The 12,478-nt window shown below is 50.8% G+C and overlaps 1 protein-coding gene across 3 annotated transcripts in view; it reads right to left on the bottom strand.

The window, feature by feature from the left end:
* ZFHX3 (zinc finger homeobox 3) overlaps positions 1 to 12,014 on the bottom strand; it is a 253,340-nt gene extending 241,326 nt beyond the window's left edge. For 2 of the 3 annotated variants that reach the window (XR_010837960.1, XM_059043842.2), the window contains exon 1: positions 11,932 to 12,014. The gene's annotated coding sequence lies outside the window, so the exon portion shown is untranslated. Of the gene's footprint in view, positions 1 to 1,284; positions 1,591 to 11,931 lie in introns of those variants that run through there. The other variant, XM_067020240.1, reaches the window with a different exon arrangement.
* Positions 12,015 to 12,478: the final 464 nt, after the last annotated feature.

The following is a 12,478-nucleotide window of genomic DNA, read 5'->3' as shown; positions in this document are numbered from 1 at the left end:
GATTTTTAGGGTTTCCCCTTGAAACCTATCCAGAAACCACAGCCATTAAAAGAACATGAAGGCTTGACACCTCCTGAATTTAGGAATGAGGGGGCTCCAGGGGCCAACTCTACAAACACACCTGCTGCTCGATGGCAAAGAAACCAAGCTCCTCAGCTAGCATGAGCTCTAAATTATACTCTATTTATTTAGTGACCTTTCCCCAAGGATCTCAGAGCATGGGAATGAAATAAGATGACCTGTAACTTTCTCACTATCTACCTTCAAGGCTTAAGGTTGTTTTCCGTGCTTTGCCTCCATGCATTCCACCATGCAGGCCCCAGCCTGAGGGAGAGGCCTTCTCCCTGGGCCCAAGTGGGGCCATCTGTCCTCTCTGAGGTTATCTGTCAGTGGCTTTTAGAGTCCTCAGGGCCAGTTAAAGGACACAAATGTAGGGCGGGGAGAGGGGGGAGGACCCTCTTGGATTCACCTGCTAGCCAGTTTCACGTAAACCAGTTTACATACTGTGCACCGCTGCGTCAGGCAATGCACTCTTGGACTACACCAGGCACGGGCTGTGATCTTTGCCCTCTAGGCATTTTCCCATCATTATAACACAGTTATATCCAAAGGAGAAAGGACCATTTTCCAGAAAGTTCTTTTCCCTCTAGCCTGCCATGATTACTTTTTTTTCTGCTACTGACCTAACTTGGGCCTTCCTCTTCTTTTAACAAACGTCTCAGCTCTCCCTCGTGCCCACCCCCCTCCCCACGGAAATGAACGCTGCTCTATTTTTCCAGAGTGCCAACAGACTCAAAGTTGAGGGTGGACAAGTCGATCTCCAAAGGTGTTTTCCAGCTCCCAAACTCTGATTCTCTCTTTAATTACTCCCCAATAACCCCGTTCTTCACATTGTTTCCAACTGGCCTGTGACTCCTCTCGCGATGAAAAGCGTGCATTTTTAGGCGCAGGAACTCAAACTTCTAAATGACACCAGCACCGCAAATATTCAGAAGGCAGGAACTAATCCAAAAGCAAAATAGGGAAGGTTGGGGTGGGGGGGAGGAAAGATGGAAGGAAGGGAGGGAAAGAGGAAGGTCTGTACTCTGCCCAGCAGAATTCAGAGGCTCTCGCCCCAGGTCGATTTCCAATTGGAATCCTAGTAGTTCAGGTGCATCCAGCCTGCCCTTCCCCCACAAGCCCCAAGAGAATGGGAAGTTCAGCCAAGACTCGCAACACCTGCCCGCAGCTCCAGGCCGGCTGCGCGAACCCGGAGGGCGGGCGGGGGAGGGAGGCCGCACTCACCTGGCACACAAAGGCTCCGCACACCTCCGGAGGGAGGAGGCACTCGCGGGTCCGGGGGCCGAGGCAGGCGCGACAATGGGAAACTCCAGCGGCACCCGAGCCCCGAACTTACTCACCCCAGGCGGCCTTTTCCCCACCTCCCGCTGCCCCCGGGGCTCCGAGGTGTCTCTGGCTGGGTGCGGGGGGGCCCGGGGCAGGGGAGCGGGGCTCATGGTGGCGGCCCGGGCTTGCAGCCGCCCCTCCCCGGGAGGGAGGGTCCCCGGGCGCGCGGCGGAGATTCACCCACGGGGCGCGGCGCTCGCGTCCCGGTCGCCGGCCTGCCCGCTGCCGGCTCGGCCGCCCGCCCGCCCGGAATCGCTTTATGTAAATGAAGCTCAACTCGCAGTTTGCAGCGCGCACCGCCCGGGGAAGGGGGGCGGGCGGGGCGGGGGGCCTTCGGGGATCCACATTACACAGCAACAAAGCGGAAGGTTAATTTGAAACTCACAGCCCCGCCGCCGCTCGGCTCCCCGGGCAAAGCCTGACATCTACAGTCGTGCCGGGCTCAGGCCGGGTGCTCGGCGGCGGCCGCGCCCGCGGGAACACGGGGACACACATGGGCGCGCGAGGCCCGAGCACTCGGCCGCGCTCCGGGCATGGGCCTCCGGGCAGGCCGAACCTCGCGCCCGGGGACCGGAGCCCCGGGCGGCTCGGCCTGCGCCGCGCGGAGAACCGGCCCCGCGGGAACAAAGCACGGTCCTCCCCAGGCGCTGACCCCTCACTCATCAAAAGTCAGGGGCCGGCCTAGAAAACGGCGAGAAGAAAGGGACATGCCCTCGGCCACAAGAAGGAGCCTGGGGCCTCCGAACACAAGCCATCGGTCTCTGGGCCCCAGCCACGTCACAGCCAGGCCACTCTAGCATGGGGACATTAGCCAATGTGGACAGGAATTTATTTGAAACACACACCCATCCTATTAACTGCTTTACAAAGCACTTCTGTTTTTCAGCTGCAGAAACTTATAAAAACATCCCCTGCTCTCCACTGAGAGTTTAAGGATAGAGTTTTTCTTGGGAGAAAAAGGAAAAAAAGAGACATAAAGAGAGGAAGAAAAGTCGCAGTCTGCAGTTAACCTTAGGGTCTTAAACAAGATGCCTTAAGAAGCCACAGATAAGGCACAGATCATGCCCTGCGTAGGAAGATTCTACCCCCCGGGTCAAATTTAATGCGGCTACCCCAGGTGGTCAAAGTAATCGCTGGACACTTTTGTATCTCCCCAGGTTCCCCTTCTCCATTCTGATATGAAAAGGGAGCGCCACAGAAACCTCACCGGAAGTCTCCTGTCCTCCCTGCCAGAATCCCACGCTCGGTCTGAATTTACTCCCGAATCTCAGCACAGAAAGGCACCTGCTTTTACCCTTGCTGAAAGCCACCCACCCAGGCTGGCCCCAGAGCCTCGAGAGTCCTTTCTGACTGCACAATAATGAACCGTGCAAGTGTTAGAAATATAATCAGCTCACGAGGCGAAGAGCTGTATGTATGGAATCGTATTAGCATTAAGCACACACTGATGCGGGAGAAAAGGATGATGAAAACTAGAAGGCATTTTGCACAACATAATTCGGGTTCAGATTAACGTAACTATCTTACCTGTTGGGGAAGGACAACCCCTCTCTACATTTTAGTCCAAAAAAGAGACTCCCCCCAAATTTTGTTTTCCAGCTAGGGCCCCGGGAGAAAAGACTGCCTCTAGGGAATCATGTCCGATTAGGGACAAAGGAGAGCACAAGCCAAATTCTGTCACACATGAGAGAGTGGCGGGGTGGGGGCGGGGGGAGTGAAGATAGGAAAAGCAAAGTGGAGGATGATTTTGTAAACCAGAGTAGGGCCACTGCAGAGCTGCTTCCAGACCACCTGACTTCAGGCCCAAGAACAGGTGGTGTTTTCAAAACACACTATTATTTATGTTAGCCACATGAGTTGAGAACACCTTAAAGAAAACTAATGAATAATTTAATTGAAGAAGTGACTATGAATAATACATGTAGATGATGATGCAATAACGCAAGTAACGTGGTGCACACAACTCAGAGATGTCTCTGGAAACGTCTTCAGGAGAATGAAGACTCTAGGCCCCCATTCCTGCCTGGAAGCAACCCACGGCCCAGCAGATAAATTAACGACAATACGAAAATGTTTATACTCCCAGAAAATCGAATTTTGCTGCTTTGTCTTAACTTTTAGTAACAGGGGAAAACCTAATCTGGTGACATCATGAAACTGGTGGGCCAACAGATAAATATTTTCAATACAATGAAAGCTAGAAAGCCCAAAGAACCAGCTACAAAGCAACCTGGAAGTATGTGGAGGTTCTGGGCAGAAGGCCCTGAGGGGGTCTGTCCCAAGTGGCAGACAAGTACAGCTGAGAGTGACCCTGAGTCCCTTTCCTTTATCTTAATCGGACACCAGCTACAGAAACAGTGAGGCCTGGTCAAGCTTGCCTTTGTTACAGACACAAATTTAACAGGTAATCCACAGTCCGGTAATCTCTGGCCTCCGGATCATCAGGAATATGAAGGATCACACAAAAGCGGGTGTGTTACCTCGACCAAACTTATTGCCATCGCTAATCAAAACAATACCTTTTCAGAGGTAATTTGCAACTTTTGCACTTCCATATGGAATCAACAGTTTCGCTGACGTACATGTTACAAATTCTGTCCCCCAGCTCTTCCCAGGGCAGCTGCCTGACATGACACCCACGGCCTACCCAGCAGTGACAGCCCGGCGCTCTCTGTCCTGAAAACAGTTGACAAATAAACCCACTCTCAGAAAAGGCAATTCTTTCCTTCCAGCTCTCCATAACTAGTCTCGTCTCATCTGGAAAGCGTAACTGGCAACAGCCAAAAGGATAAATATTTAAAAATAAATCAGGCAATGCTAACCCTTCCCTCACTCCTCCCCTTAGCCACTCTCCAAGCCAGAGGCCAGCCCCCTAATGCTTACTTAGCTGGCTGGTAAATTACAAAGATCCCATCGGAGCCAAACTGGTTCTTTCTCTCTGTCTCTCTCTCTCTCTCTCTCTCTGTCTCTCTCTGTCTCTCTCTCTCTCTCTCTCTCTCCACATATACAGTCACTCACCAATGCTGTTCCTTTCACTTCAGCAAAGGTAAATATGATCTCTGAGCTAAGAGACAGCGAATGTCAGCCTGCTGACTTCTAGCTAAACCTGGGCTCTATCTTCACAGCACAACTGGGTTGAGGCGGATTTGTGTATTCTTTCAGATCCTTCTATTTTTATTAAATTATACATACACGTTGATTTTAAAACTAGCGCTTAAATAACCCTGAGGCTTTAACAAAGAAAAAGCCAGAAGAGGGCACAAAACAAAACAAAAACAGAAGTCCCTGAAATAAGCAAGGATCCATTTGGAGCTGAACTGCACTGCATGCCCTGAATTCACCCCATCCTTTATAGGCAGTTATACTTAGGAGCCTGGTACCCACTGGGTGGCCAGGCCCTCCTGGGTATGGTACAGAATGCAGGCTTTCCTCAGAACAGCCCACACTCACCTTCAGAACCGCTGGAGGCTGGTGTGCCAAGGCCTAACAGATGTTTTGATTCACACTTCTCTGTCACAAACCTCAGGGCCTCCATCTCTCGCTACAATGCTAATTCCAGAGATTAACTTATACCCCCCAAAATCGTAGGTGGAACCTTATGTGGTTCACTTCCCCACCCTCCTCGGCTCAGACCCTAAAGCTGTCAATGACACATCTAAAAAAGACACAAATGAGGAACCATTTTTTTAAAACTGTGATAGAGAAGAGCTTCCCTCAATTTTAAGTTACAAAGGCCACGTTTTCAGAAAGCAAAAACAAAGACCTTGCCTTAAAACAGCTTCAAGACATTAGGTAAAGAGCTTGGGCTCTTTTTTTTTTTTTAAACAAAAAGATCATTTCTGAAAGGGCAAAGAGAATTTGCCATGCAAGACTTTTATACCCAGGGGGATTCTTACATTTGTGTTTCTAAACCTTGAAATTGAGAATTTTAATAAAAAGGCAGACAGATGCTTAAGGACAACATTGCAATCAGAGCCCATACATTGCAGGAGAGAGGTGCTTTGTTCGGGGCCAGGAAAGAGAGGTGGACTCTTTTTCTGTTCACAGGCCATCCACACGGTCTGACACATCCCTTAGCCTGATGCAAACCACTGCATTCTTGGAGGGGAAGCGGGTTGCAGAGAGAAGAAAGGAAAAAGGAAACGGGAGAGGAAAGAAAAGGGGGGAGGGGATATGGCCTCTCTATATAAATCGTAGTTTCAAAAAAAAAAATTCTCAGCACAGCATCAGTTCCACAGTGCGTCCCAGTAGCCCCCACACTGGTCTAGTGCTTTAAAACCAACACTGAAACGATACACCAATAGCACAATAACCAGAATCAGATCTTTTTTTAGACGAAGAATTGCATTTGGATTTGCAATTCCTTCCAATCAGGCGACCACTTCTTGGGGCAGGATCCTAAGAGATAAACAAAAGGTGACCCTTTTCACACTTCCCCTAAATGATTCCAGAATCCCATTGTCTTATCTTTTCCTTTTAGTGCATTTTTGTTCGAAATCTGTGCTAATCTCACTTAGGAGCCCCAAGCTGAAATTTCACATCTCCTCCAAGTCAGCCAGCGTTTTAAGAATCCGGAATCCAGTGAGGCCTATGGTAAAATGCGCTTGCTTCATGCTGTTCCGTTTGTCTCTCTGCAGACAAATAGAAACTGTGAAATTTAAAGAATGGATAAAAAAAAAAAATCTAAAACAAAGAGGTTAAAAAAATAGGACAAATGTTTCTGCTTTTGTGTCTCCCTGGAGCAATTGTTTGGGGGAGTCTGCATTGACAATAACCATGAGAAGGCCATCTAAAGGCGATGCGCACACAAGGGGACTCCTTGCCTGCTGCCTTTGGTCTGGGAGAAAAAGCACCTTAGCTCCGTTCTCCAGGAACAAAAGGCCAGGGCAACGGAAGGGGGGAGAGGTTACTGGGGCTTTCACATGGAGCCAAGTGTCAATGCAGGTTCATTTTTCACCCGTCTTAGTTGGAAAGCAGCTCAGTGAACTTCCTAATGACTGCTTTTCCCTCTCCCCCTATTATTTCTAAACCTAAAACAACAAAACAATAATATTTTTTTTAAACCTAAAACCCATCATCCTATTAGAGGAAAGCCTTGGGGGTCTACACACTCAGTTTTTCCTCCTTCCTCTCCCCACCCCCCCCCTTTTTTTGAGGAGGGGGTATTCCGATTGTGGATCACATGGAAATAAGAGACACTGGTCATTACGGTCATTTTTAGCCACACCGGAATAGCCTTTACGTCTATGAAAAGGCAGGCAACAGAAAAATAAATGCAAAAGGAGAAAAAAAAAAAAGCTGAACAGGGATAGAGGGTGCGGGGTTGCAGCGAGACTGTGGGGCAACGCCTGGAAACGTTCTCTTTTTTTTCACAGCATGAAGTCCCTAAAGCCAGCCTCAGATCTGCAACTGAATCAAAGTCATCATTACGAGATTAGGTGTTGTGTTTTTTTTTTTGGGGGGGGGAGGTGGCGTTGCATGGAGATGTGGGCAATAAGGATGTCCTAAAGACACAGACAAGGGGTGTGTGTGTGTGTGTGTGCGTGCGCGCGCGCGCGTGCACGGGAGGGGGTGGGGGGTGCTTCAGAGAAAGGAAGCCGAGGTGAATCACTGCATGCCATGAAAATACCAGGGCAAGTGGATGTCGGAGGGCTTAACCAGATTCGAAGCTAGAAACATCTTCCCCAGCGGGCGAACCCTAGGACGACGCAGTGACACGCAACCCTCAGCCTTTGAACCCAGACCTGGCAGCTTAGGCACGCATTCCCCCTTCCCCAGGCGGCCACAGACTCTGGCTGAAAAGCGAGGTGGGGGTAGGGATGAGAGGGCCCTGCGAAGAAGCACAATAAACAACTCAAATATGAACGGAAATGACATCAGCAAAGTGAAGGGCCTGTTTATTGCAGATCAAAACAAAACAAACTTCCAAACCTTTTGTGTATACAAGATAACTCTATAAAAAGCCCTCCTAAAATGTCACCAAGGTCGACACATCAGCATCCCAAGAAAACAGATGACAGTTACCAAGGCCCGGGGTCGGAGGGGCGGGGGGGGGGGGCGGTGATGAAGGGAAGAAGATGGGAAAGGATTTAAAACCAGAAGGGCCCCAAAACCCAGCTGACTATTTCCCTCCTCTGCTGATCCTTAATATTTATTGGTGTTTATAATCTAAAAGCCATGCTCTGTGTTTCACTTAATACAAGGCCAGACAGTGCTGTCTAATGAGGCAGCATTACAATCAGCTTGTAATACTGAATTTTTAATGCTGCCAAGGATTCTGTTACATAATAATATGAAAAACAGAAGCTGAAAGTGGGCTCACAGTGACAGGACACTGGAGGTTCCAGGCAGGCAAGCGCCACAAGCCTGCCTTCCCTCCACTCTGGCCACCCCACCTCATGATTTGCAATCCGCCCTCCATCCCTATACAGGAGATGGGTATGAAAAGCAAGAGGATTTCTTAGGAAATCCCCTTTTTAAATTATTATCACTATACTCTCAATCCAAAGTCATATTTCAAGAGTTTGCATTCCACCTTACCTGGGGTCAGAAGTCTGAAATAAAAATATTTTGTGGGAGAGGATGAAGAGAAAAGGAATATAGGAGGGGGGATGGTTGTTTTAAGCAAACTGAACAATTTTTTTAAAAATCACAGAGGGAAAAAGAACGAAGATGCTTGGGGGTGGAAGAGGAATGAAGTCTGCCGACCATATTCACAGCTGCTGTACTCAGTTTACATTGGTGTAATTTAAAAGCATACATATAGCCGCCTTGCTCTTCTCTGTAATACCCCAAGACTGTAAATCTATAACCACTGCAATGATTTACTGATTAAAAACATGATAACATATTGTGTAACTGCAAACCACAGAACCCCTGCCAACTCTCCTCTAAGATAAAGGAAAAAAAATACAGAAAATGTGTTGCTTGCAGCGATCTTCCTAAACCCAAAGGTTTTAATAAAAGAACCTATACAGTAGACAAATCGGAAAAGGGTGAGTGAATTCTATGTGAAGCCAGCAAAGGGAGGGGGGAAAACGGCAGCTTTATGTGGGATTCTTTTCCTTGTACTAACAAATTACGACCTAAACATGCCTTTTCTTTTCTCTCTCTCTTTTTTTAATAGTTTGTTGTAACTGGAATAACTGGTCCTGTGTGCTGTCTTGCATATTCAGAGCTGCTTTGTAATCGGATCTGGAGACCCAACCTTATTTGCCTGAACTCAATAGGGGTTTTCTTCCTCCCCCTCCTTCCTCTGTTTTGTTTTGGATTTGGTATGTGGGTTTTCTGTTCTTGCTGGAAGCAGACATCTACGCAGGCAGAGGCTCTGGTGCCTTTAAGCTACAGAGCAAACACCTGAGAGGGGGAGGCCCAATTTGTAACATGGCAGGAGGAGCCTAAAATATACACACAAAAAATAAAATCAAAGCAGCTGTAGGGGTTTTGGCCTCTGAGCAGCTGACCTGACCCCATTCTATATATTCTTTTATTTCCCCATTGCAGGATTCCTGCACCTTGGGTCAGATTCGAACTCAACGTGACCCTGAGGAGAAGGCAGTCACCGAGCCCTGGAAGACTGCTCCATATTTAATGGGGGGCAGGGGGGAGGTGCTTTAAGTGCATATGCATTCAGACTCCCCAGGGTAGACCCCCCGCACAGTACGTACCTGTACACACGTACACACACACACATCTGTCAGAACTGCCAGGCCTTGGGGCCAGCTCCAGCCCCGAGGAGACTGAACTCTCCCTGCAGCCCCCCAAAATCTTCACGTCTACAACTCTACCCATAAATGCACACGTGCATAGACCAACCCTCCTCCAGAGACTCTGTATGTTTAAAAAGTCCACAGATCTGAATTGCCTCCTCTCTGGACCTGAGCAGGGCAGTTTATCCAGAGAAATCAATAGGAAAGAGCATTTGCAAATATTTATATAAGGCCTGTGCGTTTCAGCATTAAGTAATTAAAAACTAGAACTCAGGGAGGGGGAAGGGAGGAGACACACAGACAGAGGAAGGCTGGTGGCCTAGAGTGGGTTTTCCTGCCCACACCTCATCTCCCCGAACGGCAATCCTTTCAAAACTGACTCCGTACACACTTTTTACGAAATCCTGTTCATGCACCATTTGCTAGACTATTTCAAAATCATCTCCAAATATGGATTCACCTACCACCAAGCTTTCAAGCCTGACTATAACTGTTTGTATTCTCTCTCTCTCTCTCTCCCCCCCCTCCCTCTCCCTCTCTCTCTCTCTCTCATGCACACACACAGCAATCCTTACTTTTCACACTGCTTCAGTCTCTGGCGCATTACTCTCTCATATTCCTCACTCTAAATTCATTGCACTTGTTAAAGATATTTCACATTATAAGATAAGCAGAGGACCCCCGAAGTGGTAATTCAATAAGTGAATTCCCATCTCCTAAACCCCCTTCCAATACTTTCCACCCCCAACCTATAGGAGACCTACACTTTGGGGGTTCAGTACCCGAAACCCTCACATGTAAACAGATTCACCAAAAAAAAAAAAAAAAATGTACAGTACTATGAAGGAGGTTTTAAAATGAGCCACAATCCAGTAGCCTTCCCCTATATTATTCCGGAGGGCTGGCAGTAAATTCTGCTTGTACTGCCTCTAAATCTGCTCCAAGAAGCCGATCAAGGCACTGGAGCACCCACGCTGCAGATATTGTAGAAATTTACAGTAAATGTAGTTACAAGATTGCAGCAGGCTGCCCTATCGATTATGCAGATTGTGATCAATCTTCTCCCCTCTCCCATTTCCCAAGCCTCTTTCCATAGACCACCAAATAAGTTGGTCTGGAACTAGCCATTCTCCCAACTAGGAAGAAAAAAGTAATTTTTTAAAAAACATAATAAATCCTCAAGTGTCCCCACTGAAAGGGCTCGAGTCTTTTTTTTAAATTCCAAAGTGAATTTATGTTCTGTAATTTGCATTACAGCCAAGCGATCACCGTATGTCATATTCTTCAAAGGTACTTAACAAACACCCTTTTAAAAGTCACTAGAACTGGAGGCCAGAAAAAGGCAATCAGCCTCCTTCTTCCATATAGTCCATAGATCAAGTTTCAATAATTGAGACCAATAAAAACTGTCATATTTACCCTACTTCAAAGCAACAAGGGGGAAAAGTTAAGAGTGGGTGATTTTTGCAAGCACTTGTAATCAAAGAATTTGCCACAGTCGAAGGAACTGCACGACATTTTGCAAAAGTCAGAGTCTGAGCAACAGATTAATTTGCAAAGTAAAATGTATTTTTTCAACGGCTCCACAAGGAGCCTACTGAGTCCATACACAATTTAAATACCCGGCATAAAATACACTTAGCTCTACTCTCCAATGGATATGCAAAAAGATGTACATGAAAACGCATAATGCAAAATTCAGGAACGTGATTTTTGCATCTAATGGGAAAAATACATGGAAAAGAGGAGTGGAACAGGACGAGGGTGGTGAAAGTGGGGAACGGAACGTAAATAATCTCAGATTCGCGTGAGCAAAAAAAAAAAAAGAAAAAAAAGAAAAAAGAAAAAGGGAAAAAAGAAGAAGGAAAAAGGAAAGAAACAAAAAACAAGGGGGTGTGGAAACAGAAGAAGAAATCCTCTGATGTCTCTCAACTCAGCTGGCCAAGGAGAGGCCGGCCAGGCGAGGTCTGGTCCCGGCCGGCGGCACAGCCCCGAGCCCCCGGGAGCCCCTAGTGTCCAGGGCAGAGGCCCCTCAGGGCGCTCACGGCGTTGCCAGTGGGGCAGGGCGGAGAGCGCGCAGGTAGAGAAGGTCGGGCTGCCGCCTGGCCGCCTAGCCCCCTCGCCCGCTCTCGGACCACGGGGCTCCGGCCCGGCGGCCGCGTTCCCGGCAAGTGGAGCCCTGGCGCGGAAGGCGCCTGGCCGGCCGGCCAGCTGCGGCAGCCGCGGCGACGGCTCCGGGCCGGGTGCGCGCCCCGCGCCGCGGCTCAGCCCGGGGCCCCGGCGCCTCCCGGGGTGGGGCAAAGTTGGGGGCCGAGGGCGGGGGAGCTCGGCACCGCGGACCCCCCCCCCGCCGACCGCCGCCTTTGTCTCGGCTCCCGGACCCCGGCCGCCCTCCCGCCCTCGGCCCGCGCCCCGGCCGGCCCTGCCCGGCGGCGCCTCCAAACTCGCCGCGCGGGCCTCGCCCCGGGCGCCTCCACCCTCCCGGGGGTCGCCGGCGGCGGCGGCGCGGGGGCCGGGGAGGAGGGGGCGGCCCGGGCTCGGCGGCGGCGGCGGCGGCGGCGGGAGGAGGAGGAAGAAGAAGAGAAAGAGAAAGTTTGGCGCAGGGGGAAGGCGAGCGGGACGCAGCGAGCGAGCAGGGCGCGGGCGCGGGGAGCGCGGGCGGCGGCGGCCGGGCGCGGGAGCCGGGAGGGGGCAGGACGAGCCCCATGCAAAGCAGCCCGGGCGCCCCGAGGAGCCCCGCGTCCGGGCGGTGGCGGCGGGAGGAGGAGGAGCAGGCGGCGGCGGCGGCGGCGGCGGGAAAAAAAAAAAAAAAAAAGAGGGAAAAGTTGCCACTTACGCGGTTGCTTCTCCGGCGGCGGCGGCTGCAGCGGCGCTGCTGGCGGCGGCGGCGGCGGCGGGAGCTGGCGGCGCTTTTAATCCCGAAAAGAGGCGCTCGGGCCGCGGAGCCCATCAAGGCAGCAGCGGCGGCTGGCGGGGGTCGGCGGCGGCGGAGGACGCGCTGCTGGCGGCGGCGGCGGCGGCGGCGGAGCTGGAGCGCGCTCGGCGGAGCCCGGGGCGGGAGGCGGCCGCAGCCGGGGAGCCGGAGCCGCCGCCGCCGCTGCCGCCGAGCAGCATGGTTGGCGGGGAGTTTACAGCCCCCGGAGCGGGCAGGGGCCACGGAGGAGAAGCGGCGGCGGCGGCGGCAGCGGCTCTAGGCTGTAATTGGGATGCAAAGCAGGCGGTGGCGGCGGCGGCTGCGGCCGGGAGGAGGAGGAGGAGGAGGCGGCGGCGGCGGCGGCTGCAGCGGTCGGAGGGGACGCGCTGGAAGTGGGAGCTGATGAGTGAAAAGAAAAAAAAGTCTTTGGATCTTTATTCTGCTAATTAGTTTCCTGCAAAAAATGGCT

The sequence above is a fragment of the Kogia breviceps genome, chromosome 18, assembly GCF_026419965.1.
Source record: "Kogia breviceps isolate mKogBre1 chromosome 18, mKogBre1 haplotype 1, whole genome shotgun sequence".
NCBI classification, from domain to species: Eukaryota; Metazoa; Chordata; class Mammalia; order Artiodactyla; family Physeteridae; genus Kogia; species Kogia breviceps.
This window is presented reverse-complemented; position numbering and strand designations above follow the sequence as displayed.